The sequence below is a fragment of the Heteronotia binoei genome, chromosome 13 (assembly GCF_032191835.1).
Source record: "Heteronotia binoei isolate CCM8104 ecotype False Entrance Well chromosome 13, APGP_CSIRO_Hbin_v1, whole genome shotgun sequence".
NCBI classification, from domain to species: domain Eukaryota; kingdom Metazoa; phylum Chordata; class Lepidosauria; order Squamata; family Gekkonidae; genus Heteronotia; species Heteronotia binoei.
This window is the reverse complement of record NC_083235.1, coordinates 63,738,372-63,762,023: the sequence shown is the minus strand read 5'-3', so window position 1 is coordinate 63,762,023 and position 23,652 is coordinate 63,738,372. Positions and strand designations below refer to the sequence as shown.

At 43.7% G+C, this 23,652-nt stretch overlaps 1 pseudogene; it reads right to left on the bottom strand.

Moving 5' to 3' along the window:
* Positions 1 to 1,181: 1,181 nt before the first annotated feature.
* LOC132581064 (ankyrin repeat domain-containing protein 40-like) lies at positions 1,182 to 21,906 on the bottom strand (annotated as a pseudogene).
* Between the last annotated feature and the right edge of the window lie 1,746 nt (positions 21,907 to 23,652).

Below are 23,652 nucleotides of genomic sequence, written 5' to 3'. Positions count from 1 at the left end.
GATTAAAATTCCATTTTGAGGTTGTGTATAAAATCTGATAGATAAAACCTCCAGCTACTGCTGGTTCCTGGGATTTATGTAATTGAAATATGTTCTTCAGTCTCATTATCTGTGGTGATGCAAAATGCTTACGAACAGTGCAGCACTTCAGAGAAACTCCAGTACAAGAGATCTAGGGAGGAGACAGTGCTCTTAATGGAAGGGTGGCTGAGTCTGTGAGTACAATGGGAACTGTTAATATATATGGGAAAGTGATCAGAAGACACTGCACGCAAACATGTGCTCTACCCCGTTTCATTTTGTGTACATAGAAAATCCATGACAGCTATAAAATAGAGGCTGCCCTTTGTTATAATTGATTTACAGTGAAACTACTCACTTTCTAGAGTACTTTGTTCCTCATGTTTGAATCAAGATTAAAATGAAACTTTATTTAAAAATAAAAACCACTAAGTTACGGCCTGGTAATGCAGAAAAAAAGATCTGCCCTTGGAAAAATAATTACATGTTTAGCACATTACATAGATACAGCACCTTCTGTTGGTTCAGTTTGTATAACGTGACTTAAATTTTTACAAAAATACAAACAATAGTTTTCTAAATGCATAGATTGGCTCAGTTACAAGCATTGCTATATTACTGCATTTCAAATCAAGTTTTAACTAGTGTGCAATTATCAGCATTTATTATGAAAAGTTAATAGAATATTTTTTAAACTAGTATTCAGTTTAGTTTGGTTTGGGGGATGGCTAGAAAATCTAAAATAGAAGTTTATTCAGTATTTTGAATATAAATTCTTCAGCTGAAATCTTAGAGGGAAGAAACTACTCAAGAAATTTCTGTGAGAAATTTCTAACATTTTCTAGTTACGATTAACACTGAGAAGATCCTTAGTGCTGCAATTATTTAAAAAGGGATCAACTCCTACAACAAAATAACTTCTATGGCTAGTTTAACCCAAATTCAGTATATTAAACAGGTTCTACTGCTTAACCAATCATTAGTTAACCTAGAGATTAAATGACTTACAAAACACATGCATCTTAGTTGAAAGTAAAGATAAAAAGGAATGTTTTCTATTTGAAATATCTATAACTTTTAAGAATTGCTAGTTTTTATAGACATTAACTGATTTCTTCTAAAAATCTCTGTGTGTAAATACTTAGCTCTGTGACCATAAATCCTTGAAGCTTCAGTAAGTCAAGTTTGCTGCTTTAGAGCTGTAGCAAGGTCCTTCTGTCAATGTTGCCGCAACACTTCTGAATGGAGAGTTGATACTTTTCCCCAAAACTAACTCCAGTTCTTGAAAATCCTGAAGCCTGGCAACATCTTTATCCTAGAATAAGGAGGAAAATGGTATTTATCATTTCATTTCATTGTGCAGGTGTAAAGTATCAGTTTGAATTCTGAAAGCAAATAGTATATTGCATGAGACTGTCAATTCTGTCAGCCCGCAAGAATGCAGTGAAGTACTTAGTACCTTAAAGTTAAGTGGTCTGATTATGAAATATATTCTATATGCCAAGCTTTTCCAGGTGACACTGTGCTGGAAAAAATCTAATTCTACCCTGACTAGATCAGAGTGGTAAATCTGCAATCATTAGGGTCGCCAACGGGTTTGGAGAAAATGCTGCATTTCTTTATAGTTTAATTAGTTTTTACTTACCAGGCAATATTTACCTCCATGTCATCAAAAACTCCAGCTGCCCATTTCCACATACATCCTCTATTAAAGTAAGAGGACCCTAATTCTGAAGGCCCCATTGCTTAGCAAGCTGAAGGGGGCTGTAGTGATACACATGGAGCAGGAGGAGCTACTGATTGTCTTCCTTCTGTTTCTAGGTTTATTTACTTAGAAAGTGTATGTGCCACCTCTTCAGATACCTGTTTATCACCACTTGCCTCTCTTGAAGTGCCTAATTTGCCCTAGGAATTGGAAGAGGATAGGAAGGCAAATTAGCTACCAGAGAGGGAGAGACTGGCTGCTACTTTAAACTGTTGGAAAGAAATGAGCAGATGTTCCAAGGTTTCGCTTGCGATGGAGCTCCTTTCCCTGTATGAGAAAGGAGCAAAGGATGCTCAGACTGAGGAATACTGAACTCACATGGCCCGAAGGTCAATACTTTCCCAGAAATCCACCAGACCAATGGATAATATCGCATCTGACACCAAACAATACACTTCCATATTTTCCTTCCCATAACCTGTGACAGTTTGTGTTAAGACTGGGTATGTTTGGTGTAATGTTGCCATCTGAATGGAGCAAGATGTCCCTTCAGTGGAGGTTTAATTAATGGAAACTGACAACTGAAGCTTTTCATGGCACACAATCAAAAGTTTCCTAATAACTGCTTACAAATCAGACTAATACTGAAGAGACAATAAGTTTAAAAGTTGGCTACCCTACTTAGGAGGCCTCACATTCCCCAGCCCCAAAAGCTGAATATCTATTTGAAGGGGCATTGGCTACCCTACTTAGGAGGCCTCACATTCCCCAGCCCCAGAAGCTGAATATCTATTTGAAGGGGCATTCTTATTAAAAGCAGCTTGCTGTTTATAAAGATTTCTCAATTGGACCAACCAAATGGTAGCTAACAGGTCACCAACATAGTGCTTACCAACACCTTTCCTGGTGCCTGCCAAATGTTTCTAGAAAGTAGGCAATGCCAGGTGGAGACTATGCCCAGCAAACTTTCTGATTGACCACTGGAGATTTGATTGGTTGGGTAGGTTTTAAAAACGTTGTTTGGACCACAGCTTCCACCACAGCACAAGGATCTTCACTGTTGTGGCTGGCTTAACTCACGTGGCAGCCATTTTATGAAGCTGTTTTGTGGGTGCACCTACCATGGTATGTCAGAATTCCAAGAGTACCTGCAGGCTCAAAAAGGCGAAGGACCACTGGTAGCTGATAATCAAAAGAAAAACACCAAACGTGCCATTTTCTGGAGAACAAACTGCAGCTGAATTTAGTGCACTTCATGGGTGTTGCAAAATATCTAACAAAAACTGTTGTTTGTTGCCCCGTACATTGCATTAACTAACAGACTATGTTCTCCGATGGCTAGGGGTGTATTTCTGCCAAGAGAAGCCATGTTCTCCGATGGCTACAGATACATTTCTGTCAAGGAAAGCTGTCAACATACAAACAAATACTTAAAGGGAAACATTAATCCTTACCTTTCTTACCAGCGTATTGGGTAGTTTTCTGATCTTCTGTACTTGTTCGGGATGAACCCCCAGTTCACAACAGCTCACTCTGAGTAGTTCTGGGTAAGTCAGCTCTTGTCTGCTCAGTTCAATTTCAATAAAGTCATTTTCTTTTGGATTCTGAACTCTTACTTTAAGCACCAATTCTATATATTTGGATGGAAAAAAATATTTTTTTTTTCTTCCCCCAAAAGTTGAAAAAGCACTTTCAGTGCAGTCCTAAACAGTTCTTTGGAATGATGCACCATTAATTTCAAGAGAAATTTACTACTAACTGTTCTTAAAATTTCAGGACTCTTGAGTTCTTATTAGGCTCTCACAATCAAGAAAAATATACAGTGACAATATTCCATTAAAATCAATAGGGTTAGTATACACGGTCCAATGGCTTAAACCCTGCTCATTTCAGTGGGACATTTTGTAAATTGCTGTGTTGTGACCAGATTCCAAGGCAAATGTCTATAATGTCAGCCTGGCTAAATAACAACATAAATGAAATTAAATTTTGGTAAAATAGCTTTAAAAATTAAAAGAGAAAAAACAAAGGTACTACTAAGCTAGTTACAAAATCTAACCAAATGATAAAAGTAGAGTCAAGCTAGTTACAAAATCTAACCAAATGATAAAAGTAGAGTCCTAGAACCAGATTTATGTCTGAACCAGAATTCTTGTCAATAGCCAATAGCAAGCCTTTATTGGCATAAAACAGATTTAGCAGTAAAATAGCAATATAAATAATATAAAATCCTAGATTATAAAGTACATAGGGAGCTGAAATACATAAAATAAGTAATATATATATGAGTCGAGTTTAGCCAAATTAAATAATTAAAATGTGGTCATTCCAGAACCATTCTGTCGTATTTCCATGGCCTGTTGGTGAAATCTAGCCACCATTAAAGTTACCTCAGCGCAAGTGTCATTTAAAAGTTTGTGGACTTTGCCTGAATCAGCACAGCCCAACATATCTGCTAAGATATCTTTCAAGTATATACAACGAATATCATCATAAAGAGGACAGTTGAGTAGTACATGGGAAATAGTTTCAATACACTTGGAATTACAAAGACAGTGTCTATTAGAGTACTCAATCCTGTTAAATCTACCAAATAGGATAGCAGATGGCAATGCATTACATCTCGTTAACGAGAATGCACACCGTTGCTGTGGAGCTTGCAGAGAGGAGAAATACGACGCTAATTTCCCTACTGAAAGAGGAAGTTCGAAATTCAGCGGGGAGCAGGACTTGTTGGCCAGGCTATATAACGTTTGCATTTCAATATCTAGAATTCTGAGTTTAAGTTTCAAAAAAGCTTCTTTTAAGGATAGCAACCAGAATTCCAAGAGTACCTGCAGGCTCAAAAAGGCTAAGGCTTGTTGGCCCGCCTGCTTTATTCGGCTCCCAGGCAAAAATTCTTAGACACTATTCTGGCTAGCCAGCCAGATGAATTTCTGAATGATCATTCTTTTAAAATGGTTTTTGTCTTGTTTTTAATGGCCTTTGGCCTTATGTAATAAAAACCAAACTGAAATCAAGACATTATTTGAGGGAACAATTCATAGAAATGTGCTTTTAAAAGATCCATGGTGCATTTTGGTTACAGCAGATGTGAGCTCTAGCCCTGCAAAGTGCTTCAATGGGAGAAAATAAGGAAAGCAGGGTATGGCTCAGCTATGCAATTATATATTAACTGCTCTCCCAAGCCAAGTAATGTTTTAATGTTGCTCTGGCACAGTTGTTGGAATATGTGTATCCGTCCTCAGTACTTTATTTCTCAACAATAAATGAGAAGATGAAGTCATACAAGATGGAGGCACTTAAAAGGAGAGGAAATGCCACCTCCAAATCTCTCTTTCTGGGATTCTTTAGACTCTCAAGTGCATGAGCAAGGTAATCACCCCTCTCTTCCCTCTACCCTTTAACTGTGCTACTCTCCACCATCTCTGTGTGGCCTACGAAGGTGTGAGGGTTCTTCTTTCTTTTTGCTTAATTTACAAAATCATTTTTCTTTATACCTGGGAAAGCTTAAAGTAGATAAGACTGTCAGTGGATGGCTTTGTTTTGCTGCTTCTTAGCCTCTGGTTCACACATTTTTGTCTTCGCTCAGGAAGGACGGCCCCAGAGCAAACCAATTTATGCAGTAGCCAAATAGCTCGCTCAAAACTTAAACGCCAGTAGCTCACAAAACAGAATTTTTGCTCAACAAGACTCCACAGCTTAGAGGGGGCATTGGTCATAATGAACCAGCCAGTTTACCATAAAGTGAAATTAGATTATAAGGGGCTGTGGGAAATCATAAGAGGGACACTTTGGAACTCCTGCTTGTGCCCTTGAAACATGATTCTCTAAACTCTCAAGGACTTTAGCAGGCTCATTTCTCTCCACCATGGTCACCCTTTCTTGTCTAACACTCAGCTGTTCTCAAGATTTTGTCCCTCCTGGTTCACATTTAGTTCTCAGGCTTTTCCCCCCCCTACCCCTTTGGTTAGTTTACAGAGTTGACATACTAGGAGAATCCCCTGAGCAGGCAGGAGGTCTGTGAGGGAGCTGTCATAATTCAGAGAAGGGCCAGCCAGTGAAAGTGTCCTATTCCTTTTATAATGTTGCCATTTTTTACACCACATATTCTCACATTTTGGATATCCACTCAAAAATATTTGTATACGCTGAGAAGCAGCTCCGCATTCTCAACAGCCTGTGTCAGAGGCCGGATAACTTCATTACACAAACACCAGATCTCCCTTCTCTCACACTGACTGTGTAGTGTTGGATGGATCCTGTTTTTCAAATTCGTTAGGCCAAGAAAGGCAGAAAAGCTACAGAAGCAGACTCCTTGTCGTGCAGCATTAAGAAGCTCTATATTGGTAAGCCTCTAACCTCTTTTAAGAAAAAGAACAAAATGAAACATTTGGAAAGCAGAGCAAACACACCTTCATCTGCAAACAACAAGGTAAAAGGCATTTAAATGGTAAATGGCACCTCTGACTACCTTGCATGTTAGATGGGAACATTCCTGTGAGAAGTAGAGGCTGCCATGGCAGTGCAGTGCCCATACAGGAGCTTTCTGCTTGCTGAGGGATGTGTTGCGTAGATGCAGCTGAAGTCAAGAGAGTTCTGTTGCAAAACACCGAAGTGTAAACAGGGCAGTTGTGGATGCCATGCTTTGCGCATTTGGATGTTTCCATGCCAGTAGGAAAATCACATTCTTCACTGTGGTCTTGCTCAGCTAGTTCAGTTTCATTACGCAACGAAGAGGGTTTGCGATCCTTGTCGTCTCGAGTCGCTGATAAACAAGAGCTGGCGTCACCCTCAAATAAATAAGAGGTCGCTATGCTTGTGTCCCACAGTGCTGAGGTGTTGGAGGCCTTTTCTCTGTCTTGGCCAGAAAATGGTAGATTTGTCATATGCTTTGCAACCACCGGCAAATTTAAGTAATTCTCTTCATGATTGTCATCTTCTTCCGCTTCAGGGGGAAGTTAAGGAACAAAAAAAAACCCCCATAACCTTGTTAATATTTTCCTCCATTTAAACTGCAACAAATAGAATCGCCTGAGGTCTCTGAAAACAAGAAACTTCTCTTCAGAAGATACAAATAAACAAGAAGCGAATTTTTCAGTTAAAGGAAAACAGCAGGTGGAAAACTAAATGTAATTATAATTCACCTAATACACTTGAGGAGCCAACCAGGGCAGCTGGATGAGCAAGGGTTTGGCTCCTGGAAGGCTCTGGCTGGTGAGCTTTTTATACATATGGAGAACTCAGAGAAGGTTTTGGAATCCTTTTAGGACCATGTTGGAGGATAGGGTAGGAGTACTACAAATAGAGTGACTTGAAAGGAACTTCAGACTAGGCCTTAGCAGTTCTTCCCAGTATTCTGCCTGATGATTTGAACAAATTCTTGGAAGCCAGCACAATTCATTTCCCCACCCTCACAGAAGGAATAATATAATTACAGAATTTGTTCTAATGAATTAATGGAATGTCTTGCATGAGAAAGCATCATCCCCACTGGTGGACCTCCTGATGGCACTTGGTTTTTTTGGCCACTTTGTGACACAGAGTGTTGGACTGGATGGGTCATTGGCCTGATCCAGCATGGCTTCTCTTATGTTCTTATCCGTCTTTAATATACTTCAGTTTTTGCTGCCTATTTCTTCAAGGTTAGGTCCTGCTGTGTTCACCTACAGCAGGGGTGGCCAACGGTAGCTCTCCAGATGTTTTTTGTCTCTACAACTCCCATCAGCCCCAGTCATTGGCCATGCTGGCTGGGGCTGATGGGAGTTGTAGGCAGAAAACATCTGGAGAGCTACCGTTGGCCACCCCTGACCTACAGGACTGCAGCGTTTTCTGAATCCACAGCCATCCTTGCAGAAGATCCAGCATTTAAATATGGTGGTGGCTTTCCTAATACGTTCTTAGAAGCCCTAGCATTCACTACGCCTTTATGCAAAATTCCTTGATTAAAAGTGTGCAACAATGAAAGCAGCTGGGCGCCATTTCTGATTTTCTTCTGCAAGTGAAGCTGCAAAGGACTGAATGAATTATATGGCTCGCTCTCAGTTTATGCAAGGCAATAAGAGGGCCAAACAGGCCTGCTTGGCATCTGTGTGTTACCAGGGCCCTCTTCATAGGTATGTGCTGTCTGCCTTGACTCCGTCTTGGTTCAGTTCACCTTGGCAGCCATTTTAGGAGCTAGCAATGTAATCCTTTGGAGAAGATGAGATCATGCTCTCCTCAGGCTACTCTAACAAGTCAAAACACAGACTGATTCACTGATGGGACTTGTGCATGCCTACCCATTACCAAGCCAGACGCTCACCTAGATGTATAAATGTAAATTCATTAGCAAGGTCAAGTCTTTCTTAGTGCAAGCTGTAATTGCCATCAAGCAGCCAGGTGGGCTTAATTGCTTTTAAGGACCTTACTTGAGTGCCTCCACCCAACCTGCCTCAGGCAAGGGTGAAGCTTCCACCCTGGCTGAATGCAATCACCTTTCACTACCTTTCTGGTAAGTTCAGCCTCTCAATCAGAGCCAGGAAATGTACAGATTCTTATCCTGGACTCTCCCTGTATTCCTGGATTTTACAATTATTTCTTTGTGCCAGCTCCTAGTGCTCCAAGCAACTAGTGCTGTTTTAGCAGCCAAAACTGCTGTCTTACCTTCTCATGATATCCTTGGGGTAACTGGAAACTTTCATGGGTGTCAAACACGTGTCCCAGGGGCCAAATCAGGCTCCCAGAGGGCTCCTATCAGACCCCTGATCAACTGGTTGTCATCTGCTTCCTTCCTTCTTTCTCTCTCTTGCTTCCTTCGGCATCACAGCTTGCTTTGCACAGCAGCTACAGAATAAAACCTATATTTTTTTCATTGCCTGAGGCTCCTCTGTTGGGAAGGAAGGGGGGAGAGGGAGGACTTGCTTTGCCAGGCTCTCTCAATCGCACAGCAGAGCTACTGAGCCAAGCCTCTCTTCTTTCTGTTGGCTGAGGCTCCTCCTCCTCCTGGTCCCCTGGGGAAGGAAGGAAAGAGCCAGAGCTTCCTCTGCCCAAATCTCTGCGTCCCATGGGAGAGATACAAGGAAAGCACCTTTAAGACCAATGAGTACTTGTGTTTTAAGCATGTTTTAAGGATTTCTTTTAAAAAATCTTTAATTGTGTTTGTCTGTGTCCTTTGTAAAGTTTATATCTCTGCTACCTAATCTTAAAGAAGTACACACATGGCCCAGCCCAACATGGCCCAGCCCAACAAGGTCTCATTGTGTCAGATTCGGCCCTCATGAGTTTGATACTCCTGCTCTAAAGGTTCCCTACACTGAATCTCTGGATTGCATAAATGGACAATGAAATCTGCCTCCGTTCCTGAGGACTGGAAGGTAGCAAATGTCACCCCCATCTTTAAAAAGGGTTCCAGAGGAGATCCGGGAAATTACAGGCCAGTCAGTCTGACTTCAATACCGGGAAAGTTGGTAGAAACCATTATCAAGGACAGAATGAGTAGGCACATTGATGAACACGGGTTATTGAGGAAGACTCAGCATGGGTTCTGCAAGGGAAGATCTTGCCTCACTAACCTGTTACATTTCTTTGAGGGGGTGAACAAACATGTGGACAAAGGAGACCCGATAGATGTTGTTTACCTTGACTTCCAGAAAGCTTTTGATAAAGTTCCTCATCAAAGGCTCCTTAGAAAGCTTGAGAGTCATGGAGTAAAAGGACAGGTCCTCTTGTGGATCAAAAACTGGCTGAGTAATAGGAAGCAGAGAGTGAGTATAAATGGGCAGTCTTCGCAGTGGAGGACGGTAAGCAGTGGGGTGCCGCAGGGCTCGGTACTGGGTCCCATCCTCTTTAACTTGTTCATAAATGATTTAGAGTTGGGAGTGAGCAGTGAAGTGGCCAAATTTGCGGATGACACTAAATTGTTCAGGGTGGTGAGAACCAGAGAGGATTGTGAGGAACTCCAAAGGGATCTGTTGAGGCTGGGTGAGTGGGCGTCAACGTGGCAGATGCGGTTCAATGTGGCCAAGTGCAAAGTAATGCACATTGGGGCCAAGAATCCCAGCTACAAATACAAGTTGATGGGGTGTGCACTGGCAGAGACAGACCAAGAGAGAGATCTTGGGGTCATGGTAGATAATTCACTGAAAATGTCAAGACAGTGTGCGTTTGCAATAAAAAAGGCCAACGCCATGCTGGGAATTATTAGGAAGGGAATTGAAAACAAATCAGCCAGTATCATAATGCCTCTGTATAAATCGATGGTGCGGTCTCATTTGGAGTACTGTGTGCAGTTCTGGTCGCCGCAGCTCAAAAAGGATATTATAGCATTGGAGAAAGTTCAGAAAAGGGCAACTAAAATGATTAAAGGGCTGGAACACCTTCCCTATGAAGAAAGGTTGAAACGCTTAGGGCTCTTTAGCTTGGAGAAACGTCGACTGAGGGGTGACATGATAGAAGTTTACAAGATAATGCATGGGATGGAGAAAGTAGAGAAAGAAGTACTTTTCTCCCTTTCTCACAATACAAGAACTCGTGGGCATTCGATGAAATTGCTGAGCAGACAGGTTAAAACGGATAAAAGGAAGTACTTTTTCACCCAAAGGGTGATTAACATGTGGAATTCACTGCCACAGGAGGTGGTGGCGTCCACAAGCATAGCCACCTTCAAGAAGGGGTTAGATAAAAATATGGAGCAGAGGTCCATCAGTGGCTATTAGCCACAGTGTGTGTGTGTGTGTGTGTGTATATATATATATATATATATATATTTGGCCGCTGTGTGACACAGAATGTTGGACTGGATGGGCCATTGGCCTGATCTAACATGGCTTCTCTTATGTTCTTATGTTCTAATGTACTCTACTCAGCTAAGCAGACTGAGGGTAGATAAACTCATCCTTTGTTCATTACTTTTCTCTTTAAAACTCTCCGCTTCTTTAAATCCCTCTCCCCAGTTCTCCTCATGGTCACCGAATTCCCCCTCAGGCAGAAGCTTGATTCTCTTTTACTTTCTCTCCTCTCATTTAATTCTTCACAAACACATCCTTCTGAACACAGTTTCACCATTCTTATGCTTCAGTACCTTTTTTTATTCCTGTACACCTGTACTTTCCACAATACCGGTTACTGGCAGCCTATTAGAGGCACTTTAAGCTTGCTTGCGCACTATTCATAAATCACATGTTCTGCTCTCCATAACTGGCGTGTCAGTTTTCCAAGCTAGCCAGTGGAAGTGGGAAGAGCTTAATTCCTCCAAATTAATTGCAGTTCTGGGTACAAGTGTCCTGAACTCGAGTTAGAGAGTCCATAAATGTCTAATGATACTTGTGAAAGGGAGCACATGGTAGTATCTGAACTGAGAATGTTCTCTGTAATAAAGAGGCCCCCAACAAGGTGCCTGCTGACATCTTTCCTGCAACCTTTCAAGTGTTCTTAGAAAGCGGGTGAGCCCAGATGAGGCTTTTGCTCAACAGGGCTTCTGATTGGCTATAGCTTTTTTTTTTTTTAAGTAGCTTTGGTGGCTGCAGCTGTCACCACAGCATAAGGATCTTAAACATTTTTAAAGGCATCATGTTAAACAGAGCTTCTGCCTGAGACTCCAAAGAGTTATTAGTAAAGTTATTAATAATCTCACTCCCTAATATTTTGTGGTTGTGGCCACCACCCTATGTCAGAATTCCAAAGGTGTCTGCAGGGTCAAAAAGGTTGGGGACTCCTGCTGTAATGTATCCCAGGACCTTCTGCGTCAGGAAAGGACTCCTCTACCAATATGAAACCACCAATTAAAATCAAATAAAACTAGAAAGGGTTCCCTGAGGGGAGAAAGAGGTTTTTTGGTGGTGGGGAGAAGCAACCATTGTAATGGCTGATCCCTTGTTGAAAGGGGGAGGTGTAAAGGATGCTTGCAATGACTTTCTTGTGCTTTCACTTGCACAAGGGGAAATGTTCCATGGGATTCAACTCAACGTCACAAGCATAAAAAGTGGGCTAATTTAAAAGCTCATACAAAAAATTAATCCAAGTAACTCATTTTAAAAATATGTCATTAGGCTGTTTGTTAAATTAATAAGAAAAGACCCCACCCCTGTTGCTTTTTCTACCTTTATGAAGCTCAATGAAATTCCTGGGACTACCCATGTGAATAAAGCTTAATGAACAGAACTCTGTCTAAAGGGGAGGGGGGACAAAGTTTGAGTCCAGTGGTACCTTTATGACCAGTGAAGTTTTATTCAAGGTATAACCTTTTGTATGTATGCACACTTCTTTAGATACAGTGCAACAAAACATCCTCATCCATTACATATAGGTGGGGAGAGGATTAGTTACCAGGAAGGGTTAGTTACATTAGAAATGCTTGTAGAAAGACTGATTCAAAATGCCAAGGATACCTCCACACATCATCTTGATCTCTGTCTCTGAAGTTAAATATACTGCCAGGTCTCCTTCATTAGTGGGAATCTCCTAATCAGCTCCAGAAGCCAGAAGGTAAACCACATCTTCGGTACGATTCCATTTGCAAGCCCCGTGCAAACATGTCCTGTGTGTGAAATACAAATGACAACTTAACATTCACAACAAGGATTATTACTCTGAGATCAAAAAACAAGGGGGGAAATCCATGTAATACCTTTTATTAGAACCAACTAAATTGACATAGAAGAATGTGCATGCTTTTGAGCTCATCAGGACTCTTCATCAGGCTGGATGTTACAAGTTTTATAATGCAGAAGTGGAAAACAGGTTTTTCAAGCCATGATGTTATCAATCTAAAAGCCAAGGGAAGGACGGTGGCTCAGTGGTAGAGCATCTGCTTGGGAAGCAGAAGGTCCCAGGTTCAATCCCTGGCATCTCCAAAAAAGGGTCCAAGCAAATAGGTGTGAAAAACCTCAGCTGGAGACCCTGGAGAGCCGCTGCCAGTCTGAGAAGACAATACTGACTTTGATGGACCGAGGGTCTGATTCAGTATAAGGCAGCTTTATATGTTCATGTTCATATGTTCAATACTTTGAATTTGTTTGTAAGTATTTGCCAGAACTGATTCACCAGAAAGAATATTTGAGTTGAACCTGATCTAAATTTTCCACTAGCGAAAGGGGGGCATTTCAGGAAGTCCAGTGGGCTGCAATGGGAGAAGGAGTGTTACCAAAACAAAGATCCAAGCCCTGTTGCTGTTTGGGAGAAACACTTGAGGCCCTACCCCATGACTTTTCAGACCCTGTGAAGTTTGATAATGCAGGAAAGACTCCATGCTTGATACTAACGCTGAAAAAATTAAGACTGGGCTACAAGCAATCAGCATACAAGGAAATTGCCAGGTTCTGCTGGGAGCTCATACACACTTTAACCATGGCTCTGTTCTCTGGCTTCCTGGGGGCTCATGATTAATTATTGAGGTCTGCAGAACAATAATCAGCCTTCTAGGACCATTTAGGAATCTGTTTTACAATGCAGACTTCTCTTACTTAGTTAAAAGAAACTTAGTTATAAGGAAGCTAGGGCCATCAGCTTTCTCCGTACTTTTGTTAGCCTGACCATTCCAGTAACTCAGTCATCCCACCCAGATCCATCTCGCCTTTCCCATTACCTTTTCCTCCTCTCTTTACCCATTACTTTCCCCTAAGACAACTTGTCAATAAGAGCCAGAATCAATCAATCAATCAATCAACCTTTAATGGCATGTAAATAAGAGCCAGAATCCTGACTCTTCCCCATTCCCTTGCAAAGAGGATCCAAAAATTCAAATAATAGTATTTTGCCCTAATAGCAGGGGTGGAATTCTAGCAGGAGCTCCTTTGTGTATTAGGCCACGTACCCCTGATATAGCCAATTCTCCAAGAACTTACAAAAAAGCCTTGTAAGCTCTTGGAGGATTGGCTATATCAGGGGTGTGTGGCCTAATATGCACAGGAGCTCCTGCTAGAATTCTACCCCTGCCTAATAGTATATGCCCAAGTGAAAAGATGGCATCTAGCAACTGAGTAATTTGATTCAGCCTGCTCCCTAGAATGGCCCCACTACAGCTGAAATTACTAGACTCCCCCTTACTTCTCCAGCTGTATTGAGATGACTGGATTCGGCAATGTACGAAACTTCTCTCTGCTTCTTTAAAATTTTAGCTTCCTTGCCTTCTGAAGTTCTCTTCCTCTTTTCTACTCTGAGCACTGAGAAGCCTCAGTCCATACCCTTCCATCTACTCTCTCTGAGGACACCAGCAACACAGCGTATGTTCTAACTTTGGACTAGCTCAAGGGAGGACACATCTAGCATAACTGGGGTGGCTTCCACTAGGGATCCGTTAATTTTATTTGCCTGCTGCTCGTTCCCTAAGTGCTTGTGTGATTTTATAGACCACCAGTTGTTCATAGTCTGCCAAATTAAGTATTTCACATCACTCTTTCAATCTACCTGTGTTTTCCTGCTATTTCTTTTATTTTTGTATGTTTAATAAAGGTTAAAAATCAAGTATTGTCTCCCTCACTATTTGCTACCAAAGATATTGCTTAAGTTCACACCTGTTCAAGCACAGGCCAAAGTTTCCTTGTCCTGGAAATCTGGAGGTACATTTCTCTCAGGAGGTATTAGCATCAGGGATCCAATATAGCCTGTACCTGTATACTGTTATGGGTTAATAGTAAAATCCTAATTACACAATCAAAACTTCTTAAGTGAAGCATGCAAACATCAGAAATTTTAAAAGAGTTGAAAGTGGCATGGTAGGCATAATTGCATTTGGTCTACATGCTCAAGACATACAGTTTTAAAAGAGACATGGGGGTATCATTGCATTTGGTCTACATGCCAAAGGCCACAGGACTTGGTATCTGGATCTTTAGCCTGTGAGCAATTAGAGGGGCACAAAGAACATCATGACCGAGTAGAAGGGGATGAGTCCACTGCACACATGGCTATATGCCACAGAGTTCCAAGCATGTCACTCCCAGCTCTGCAGTGGAACATATACTAGTTGTTGGCATTGATATCACAGCCTCAAAAGTAGTGTGTCTGCAATCCTGAAACAAGCAGAAATGAGGTGAAGTTGCCTGTATCACAATAATTCTGCTTTAGATGAAAAACAGTTAATTTTTTAGGACTCATTCCTAAGGTACAACAGCACGTAATTGCCTAGGAAGGGCATTTCCAGAGTTGGCAGCATCTCGGTCCATGATGTTATGCTGACATTGCAGGATTGTTACTGCAGTTAAAATCTAGACCTAGGGTGCTAATTACAATTGTTGTTCCTGAAAAGGGATAAGAAGCTAAGGTATGACCCCAATGCTAGCCCTAAATGTTAGAGCAGTGAAGCGCATGGGAAGAAACAGAGATGTTATTTCCAGCACAGAATGGTTCTTAACAAAATTAAAATATTATTGGTTCTCTAAGTAAAAACCCTGGAGTGTCCAGTTCAACACAGCAGCCTGTGATGTCTTTGTATTTTAAAAAAGCCTAAAGAGTCACTGGTACATTGGGTCAGATTCTATCACCCTGATTAGCTAATTGTGGAGCCTCCCTCTGGGAGAAATCATAGAAAATAAGTCTTAAGATTTTTAACAGGGGCCTGCTAGCTTCCTTTCCATGACATCAGGGAACTATTATTTGAACTTAATATCTTAGATCTTTCTTTTAAAACAATGGGCTAATAGTTAAGTGTGGTAGCACTTTATTTCGTTAGAAAGTGCTACCACACTTAACTGAGATATTAGCCCATTGTTTTAAAAGAAAGATCTAAGATACTAAGTTCAAATAATAGTTCCCTGATGTCATGGAAAGGAAGCTAGCAGGCCCCTGTTAAAAATCTTAAGACTTATATCTTTATTTAGCTGACCCAGAATCTCCCTTCAGCTATGAGTTCATTGGGGCGGAGATTACCTTACAAGGTTGTTCACAGAGATAATGTATGCGAAGTTCTTTGAGCACACAGGAGAAAGTTCTATATATTTGCCATTCATAAAGAAAAAACAATTATAACAGAAAAACACCTCCAAAAGATGATGTATATGATGCTCAGAAAGAAAGTACAAATCAAATCGCATTTTTTTCCCAAACTTCATGATAAATTCCACTCTTTCTGAAAGCTGCCCTACCAATTTATTATTATATTTCACATTTGTATCTCGCCCTTCCCAGATGGGCTCAAGGCAGGTCATATCAAAAATATAACAAATGACATAATTTCTAAAACAACTAACTCAAACATAAAACCAAAAACAAAACTCAGATGGTGACCATTTCAAAATCCTGGACCCTAACTGAACAACAATAGTAAATGATAGTAATCATAATCAGTCACTATTCCGAAGTGAGCCAGCATGTGATAGGCAATATTGGTATGTCCTCTGTGGCCAACAATTCTAAATTAAGAAAATCATAGAAAGGGGGCAATGGATGTCCCAGCTGAAGCTTGCAATCTACTGTGTGGGTCAAATGATACCATGCACTGAATCCACACCTTGTAGGGTTGCCAAGTCCAATGTCAGAAATATCTGGGGACTTTGGGGGTGGAGCTAGAGGGAGGGGGAGGGAAACGGCGCCAAGGAGCATGGCGAGCCACCCCATCTCGGAGCGGGCAGCCGCTGCGCTGCTGCCGCCTCTTCTCCGCTCACCGTAGCTGCTCCTCCGAGATGGGCTCAGCCTGAGCCCATCTCGGAGGAGCAGCTATGGTGAGCGGAGAAGAGGCAGCAGCCGCGCAGCGGCATCGCCTGCTCCGAGATGGGGCGGCTCGCCGTGCTCCTTGGCACCGTTTCCCCCCTCCCCCCGCTTCCGTTTTTTTGGGGAGCGGGGGAAGAGGCTGGAAATCCTGGGGTCCCCCGCCAGGGCGGGAGGGTTGGGAAGCCTAACACCTTGTACTGCTTCCCATGTGGACTTTGATGCTTAACAAGTCTTTGGGTGCGTTCACACTACACTAAATAATGTGTTTGGCAACTGGCTTTTTTTATATTCTTACACAGTAAAAATCCAGTTGCAAAATGCATTAGTGTACTATAGAAGCCCTGTAGCACAGAGTGGTAAAGCTGCAGTACTGCAGTCTGAGCTCTCTGCTCAGGACCTGAGTTCAATCCTGGTGGAAGCTGGGTTCAGGTAGCTTGCTCAAGGTTGACTCAGCCTTCCATCCTTCCGAGGTTGGTAAAATGAATACCCAGCTTGCTGGGGGGAAAGTGTAGATGACTGGGGAAGGCAACAGCAAACCACCCCGTAAAAAGTCTGCTGTGAAAACGTGATGCAACATCACCCCAGAGTCAGAAACGACTGGTGCTTGCACAGGGGACTACCATTACTTTTTTTAAAAAAATGAATGCACCCTTTGTCTCTCTTCCCCTCCTGCCTTGAGAGAACTTTATTATGCTCATAATTTCATATGATTCCAAAGGTCTTCAAAAAATGATACAAACCTGATCTGAATACTTTGTTCTGTAGAACTGACCTCTGCCACATCCACAAGTGCTACGGGATTTTTCTTCTCCATATAAAGAAGGCTTGAAATGGGACACCACCGTTCCACTTCATAATTCTTTGCTTTCTTGCCCATCTAGTAGTAACAATATAGAGGCCACTGGTCTTAACAAAAACATGCTATTTACTTCAGTGTTCGAAATTGATTTATATAGATCAGACTTAGACAGAAGGACACGAGGGTTAGATTTATTTATTTATTCAATTTTTAGCTCTTCCTTCCTTTAGAGCAGGCTCAGGGCGGGTTATATCATAAAAACAATCAACAGTAAAAAAAACAATACAAGACCAATTTAAAATATATAAAATCCAAAACTACAGAGTGACAAAAGAGACTAAAATGGCAGGTTCTGCCACATAGGCATGACCTATTCTCCAGGTCTAGCAAATCTTATAGCACTGGGATGGAATGAAGGGGGGAGGCCAGTAACAAGTGATGTCCACTTCCTCAGATGAAAGCCTGGTGAAAGAGCTGTTTTACAGGCCCTGTGGAATTAGAGCAGATCCCGCAGGGCCCAGATCTCCAGGGGGAGCTCATTCCACCAGGCTGAAAAGGCCCTGGCCCTTGTCAAGGCCAGATGGATGTCTCTGGGGCCAGGTATTACCAAAAGTTGATGGGTCGCTGCTCATACAGGGAGAGGCAGTCCCAAAGGTATGCTGGCCCCTTGCTGTATAGGGCTTTAAAGGTAAGTACCAACACCTTGAACCGTATCTGGTACTCAATAGGTAGCCAGTGCAGTTCACGCAGCACAGGATGGATCCGTGCCCGTACAGGCGATGATGTCAACATCCATGCATCAGCGTTCTATACCGGCTGGGAGTTTCTGGAGGAGGGTCAAAGGCAGCCCCACGTAGAGAGAGTTACAATAATCTAGCCTGGAAGTGACCATTGCATGGGTCACTGTGGCCAGGTCATGGGGGGCGAGATTTGGGACCAACTGTCTGACCCGCCTCAGATGGAAGAAGGCCAATCTGGTAGTGGTGGTAACCTGGGCCTCCATAGTCAGAGAGGCATCCAGGAATATCCCCAAGCTCTTCACTCTTGATGTGGGCATCAATGGAGCCCCATCAAAGGATGGGAGCTTGATCTCTGATCCCAGCCCCCTGTAACCTAGGCACAGAACCTCCGTCTTCAGTGGACTCAATTTCAGCCGGCTCTGTTGCAACCAACCAGTCATGACTTGCAATGCCCTACCCAGTTCCTCCGGGGTCGAATCCAGGCAGCCATCCATCAGCAGATAGAGCTAGGTGTCATCTGCCTATTGATGACAACCCAGCCCATACCTCCGGATAATCTGGGCAAGGGGGCACATGTAGATATTGAATAACAGTGGGGAAAGAATTGTTCCCTGCGGCACACCACATTGTAATGGGTGCTGCTGGGATAGTTCACCCCCAAGCACCACCCTCTGTCCCCGGCCTTGGAGAAAGGAGACCAGCCGTTGTAGGGCTAGCCTCTGTATTCCTGCACTGGCATTGATGCTAGGGTTGCCAAGTTCGACTCAAGAAATATCTGGGGACTTTGGGGGTGGAGCCAGGAGCAAGGGTGTGACAAGCACAACTGAACTCCAAAAATCACATGTAAAGGGAGTGTGCTCCTTTTAAATGCCTCCCTTCCACAGGAAATAATGGAGCATGGGGGCACCTTCTTTTGGGGCTCATAGAATTGGACCCCCAGTCCAATCTTTTTGGAAACTCGGGGAGTGGTTTGAAGAGAAGCACTGGATGCTATTCTGAAATTTTGGTGCCTCTACCTCAAAAAACAACCCCCCCCCCAGACACCCATAGATCAATTCTCCATTATACCCTATGGGGATCAATCTCCATAGAGTATAATGGAGTGCCCAGCAGACATTTCCCTCCCCCCCACACTTTGTGATGACCCTGAAGCAGGGGGAGGGCCTCCAAATCGGGGGATCCCCTGCCCCCAACTGGGGACTGGCAACCTTAGTTGCTGCTTATTTTTGATATTTCATACCTCTTCAAATGCCAGAATGACACTGTTCACTCTGCTTCCACTCAGACATCCATATGAAAACAATCATGCTGGCACCCCTCTCATGAATCACTAATCATTGCATTTCATTAGATGGAGCAAGATTTGGGGGGGGGGGGGGGGTTAGTGGTAAAGCAGCTGCTTTCTATGACATAAGAATAGCCCTGCTGAATCAGACCAGTGGTCCATCCAGCCACAGAGTCATCAACCAGTTCCTCTGGAGGGCCGACAACAGGACATAGAGGCTGAGGCCTTCCCCTGATGTTGCCTCCTGGCTCCGGGTTTCAGAGGTTCCCCTCATTCACCATGGCTAGTTGCCACTGATAGACTTAGGGCGTTTTCGCACTGACCTTACTCCGGAGCGACATCCCTCTTCACCGCGCAGCGTCTGCGCGGATTTCACACACGTTGCTCCACAGAACCCAGAAGAGCCGCAAAGTCCCGTGGCTTTTGCGTCGCAAATGTAAACTGGTTTTGGCGGTTTACATTTGCGACGCAAAAGCCGCGGGACTTGTGCGAAATCCGCGCAGACGTGTGCGAAATCCGCGCAGACGCTGTGCGGTGAAGAGGGACGTCGCTCCGGAGTAAGGTCAGTGCGAAAACGCCCATATCCTCTATCCTAGCATCTCAACTTGAAAGGCTGCCCAGTGTCAAGGCTGGGAAAAGCTGAAGCCAGCCAGCACAGACAATAGAAGACTAGGTGGACCAATGCTCTGACAGCCTCATTATGTATGAAAACATCTGCCATGTTTTGAATTATGAAAGGTTTGAAGGCATCGGTTTTCCTCATATAAGCCTTTTAGACAGCTGCTCATTATTGATACACCAGGAGCTTGTTCGAATCTATAAAAGAGTGGTTTATATAGCATTCCTCTCAATCTATCCTGGATCATACAAAAATTTGCATCAGAAAGCAATGGAAGGAAATTGTGATCTATCCTTAGGGAGAAGCACAGGGCTGTATAATTTTGTCGCCTGCTTTCTGGTGGAACATAGTGATGAGGTTTGGTATGGTATCAAACCCTTGATTCAGATCTCACCACAGGCATGGCAATTTACTGTTCTCTTACTACTACATATTAGCAATATGGAGGAAATAATCCTAACCTGCTTTGCAGGGCCATTTTTAGGACTATTAGTGACATGTTTGCAAAGCACTCTGAATTAAAAAAAAACAAAACCCCCAAAACACTATAAAGTGTTATTATTAACGATCGTGACGGCTGGCTGATCGGTGAAACCAGGAAACAGAAACACAAGTGAAAGCCCAGAGCGGCTATATATTCCAGAGGTATCCAGAACCGAACCTTGAAAATAGTATCTTTCCTGCTCTCATAGACTTTCATCGACGAGTAGTCAAATGAAAGGATAAAACTGGGGTGGTCTGCCTTCTTTTGAGAATCTCTCTATAACTAGTGGGGACACAAAAGTGCCTTTAAGTTGAAAATTAACCCTTAATAAATAGGGTTGCCAATCCCCAGGTGGGGTCAGGGGATTCCCCAGTTTGGAGGCCCTCCCCCCGCTTCAGGGTCGTCAGAAAGCGGGGGGAGGGGAGGGAAATGTCTGCTGGGAACTCTGTTATTCCCTATAGAGATTTATTCCCATAGAAAATCATGGAGAATTGATCCGCGGGTATCTGGGGCTCTGGGGGGGCTGTTTCTTTGGGTAGAGGCAGCACATTTTCAGTATAACATCTGGTGCCTCTCCCCAAGATACCCCCCAAGTTTCAAAAAGATTGGAATGGGGGTCCAATTCTATGAGCCCCAAAAGAAGGTGCCCTTATCCTTCATGATTTCCTATGGAAGGAAGAAGAAGATGAAGAAGATATTGGATTTATATCCCGCCCTCCACTCCAAAAAGTCTCAGAGCGGCTCACAATCTCCTTTCCCTCCCTCCCCCACAACAGACACCCTGTGAGGTGGGTGGGGCTGGAGAGGGCTCTCACAGCAGCTGCCCTTTCAAGGACAACCTCTGCCAGAGCTATGGCTGACCCAAGGCCATGCCAGCAGGTGCAAGTGGAGGAGTGGGGAATCAAACCCGGTTCTCCCAGATAAGAATCCGCGCACTTAACCACTACACCAAACTGGCTCTCCAAGGAAGGAAATGAAAAGGTGTGCCGTCCCTTTAAATGTGATGGCCAGAACTCCCTATGGAGTTCAATGATGCTTGTCACAGCCTTGATCTTGGCGCCACCCCCAAAGTCTCCTGGCTCCACCCCCAAAGCCTCCTGGCTCCACCCCCAAAGTCCCCGGCTATTTCTCGAATTGGACTTGGCAACGCTATTAATAAAACACGCATTTGGCACCGTGGGAAAAAAGCGCTTCGGAGCGCAAAAGACGGATAATGCCGATAATGCTCCCTTTCCGCTCCCGCTCGCCCCCTCCAGAAGCTGTTTTAAAGCAAGCCTGCGGGGTGGGGATGCGGTCTCCCTTATACCTACTTGATGTCTGCTCCAAAATAAGCGTCCTGAAAAGGGGCGGGAGGTGCGGACGGAGAGAGAAGAGAAGCCTTACCCGCCATTGATTTTGCTCTGCGAGTGACTAGCCACCCCCTTCTGGAGCAGCGCCTGTGCTTCCTCCAGGGCGCCTAGAGCAGCTGCTTCTCTGAGCCTGGCCTCGGCTCCAAACGGCTGCTCGTTCTCCTCCCCGCCCCGCAAGCGTGGCTCGCCTCGAAGGCCCCCTGCAAGGTCAGGAGCTCTGGCGGCGGCTGCCCAGGCTTGACTGACCGTAGTCGTGGCACTCGATTGTCGGTGGCGCATCAGGCTGCTGGTTCCAACATTCCCCACCGTGCGGTGCGTGGCAGGTCACCAAGTCATCCGAGGAAACGGTGCTCCTCCCAGAGGAAGGAACCCTTCCCAATTCAGATCATGTGCAAAGCAGAGAGGCCTGTCTTGGTACACCGGGGAGAGGGAATGGATGCCAAGGCCTGTTACCTTGACGACAGAGGGATCCGGTGAGCAGTTGAGTAAACATGCACCTGTTCTGAAGCCTTAAAAAAAAATATGACAATGGGCTATTAAACAATGTATGGGCGTGTACTTGAACACTGGCAATAACAGAACTCCACACTATCAGGAATTGAAGGAATTGCAAGCGGAGCTCTGTTTTAGGATGCAGAAATGTTTTATCCTGACGCTTTTTTCCTACGGTGCCCAGAGTCTGGAATTATCTTTGTTTGGGTCAAGTGCACCAAATAGCAATTGCCGCCTTGCGCATATCCCTCCAAGCAAAAACCAGATTTATTTGTTGAACATCACTTGAGCTTATTTGATGAAAAAATACCACTTAATATTTTAAATGCATTTTGCCTAACATTCACAGTGCAGTCCTAACCAGAGTTACGCTCATTAACTTTACTTAGAAGGGTGTAACTGATTAGGACAGTACTGTGAGACATTTATGATAAGGGTATTGATCTCCAAATGTTATTCCACATTTCTTTGTTTGTTTTGTCCCTAAATCAGGGGTGTCAAACTCATTTGTTATGAGGATCTGATCTGACATAAATGAGACCTTGCTGGGCCGTGTCGGGCTGGGCCATGTGTGTACCTATTTAAGATTAGGTAGCAGAGATATAAACTTTTTAAAGGACACAAACAAACACGACTAATTTTTTTTTTTTAAGTTAACATAAAACATGCTTAAAACATTAGCACATGTTGGCCTTAAAGGTGCTTTCTTTGTATTTCTCCCATGGGATCCAGGGAACTGGGCAAAGGAAGCTCTGGCTCTTTCCCTCCCCTCCCCTCCCCAGGGGACCAGGAGGGGGAGGAGCCTCAACCAATGGAAGAAGATGAAGAAGAAGAAGATACTGGATTTATATCCCGCCCTCCACTCCGAAGAGTCTCAGAGCGGCTCACAATCTCCGTTACCTGTGAGGTGGGTGGGGCTGGAGAGGGCTCTCACAGCAGCTGCCCTTTCAAGGACAACCCCTGCCAGAGCTCTGGCTGACCCAAGGCCATGCTAGCAGGTGCAAGTGGAGGAGTGGGGAATCAAACCCGGTTCTCCCAGATAAGAGTCCGCACACTTCACCACTACACCAAACTGGCTCTCCAATGGAGAAAAGCGAGGTTTTGCTCTGTAGCTCCTGCGCAACTGAGCAAGCCTTGAAAACCAAGTTGAGATGCAGAAGGAAGCAAGAGAGAGGGAGAAGGAAGTAGACAAGAGCCAGTTGCTCGAGGGCCTGATAGGAGTCCTCCAGGGGCCTGATTGGCCCCCCGGGTTGCTTGTTTGATACACCTACCCTAGAACTTTCTCACAGAATCTCATTTATTACAGTTCCACAGGACCTGTAAAACAAGCTGTTCTGCCAGGCTTTCAGTTGAGGTGGCAGACATTCAGTTCTTCTGGCCTCCCCTGTTCAAGGCCCTGCTGGATATGAATTGGACACTGGAGCTTTGTGGGGTACCCATCGTGGCCTGACATGAGGGAGGCATGGTTTTTTCTTACAGTTTTATTGTGCCATCTATTGTTTTACTGTTTTATCCTTTTATGGGTCTTGATGT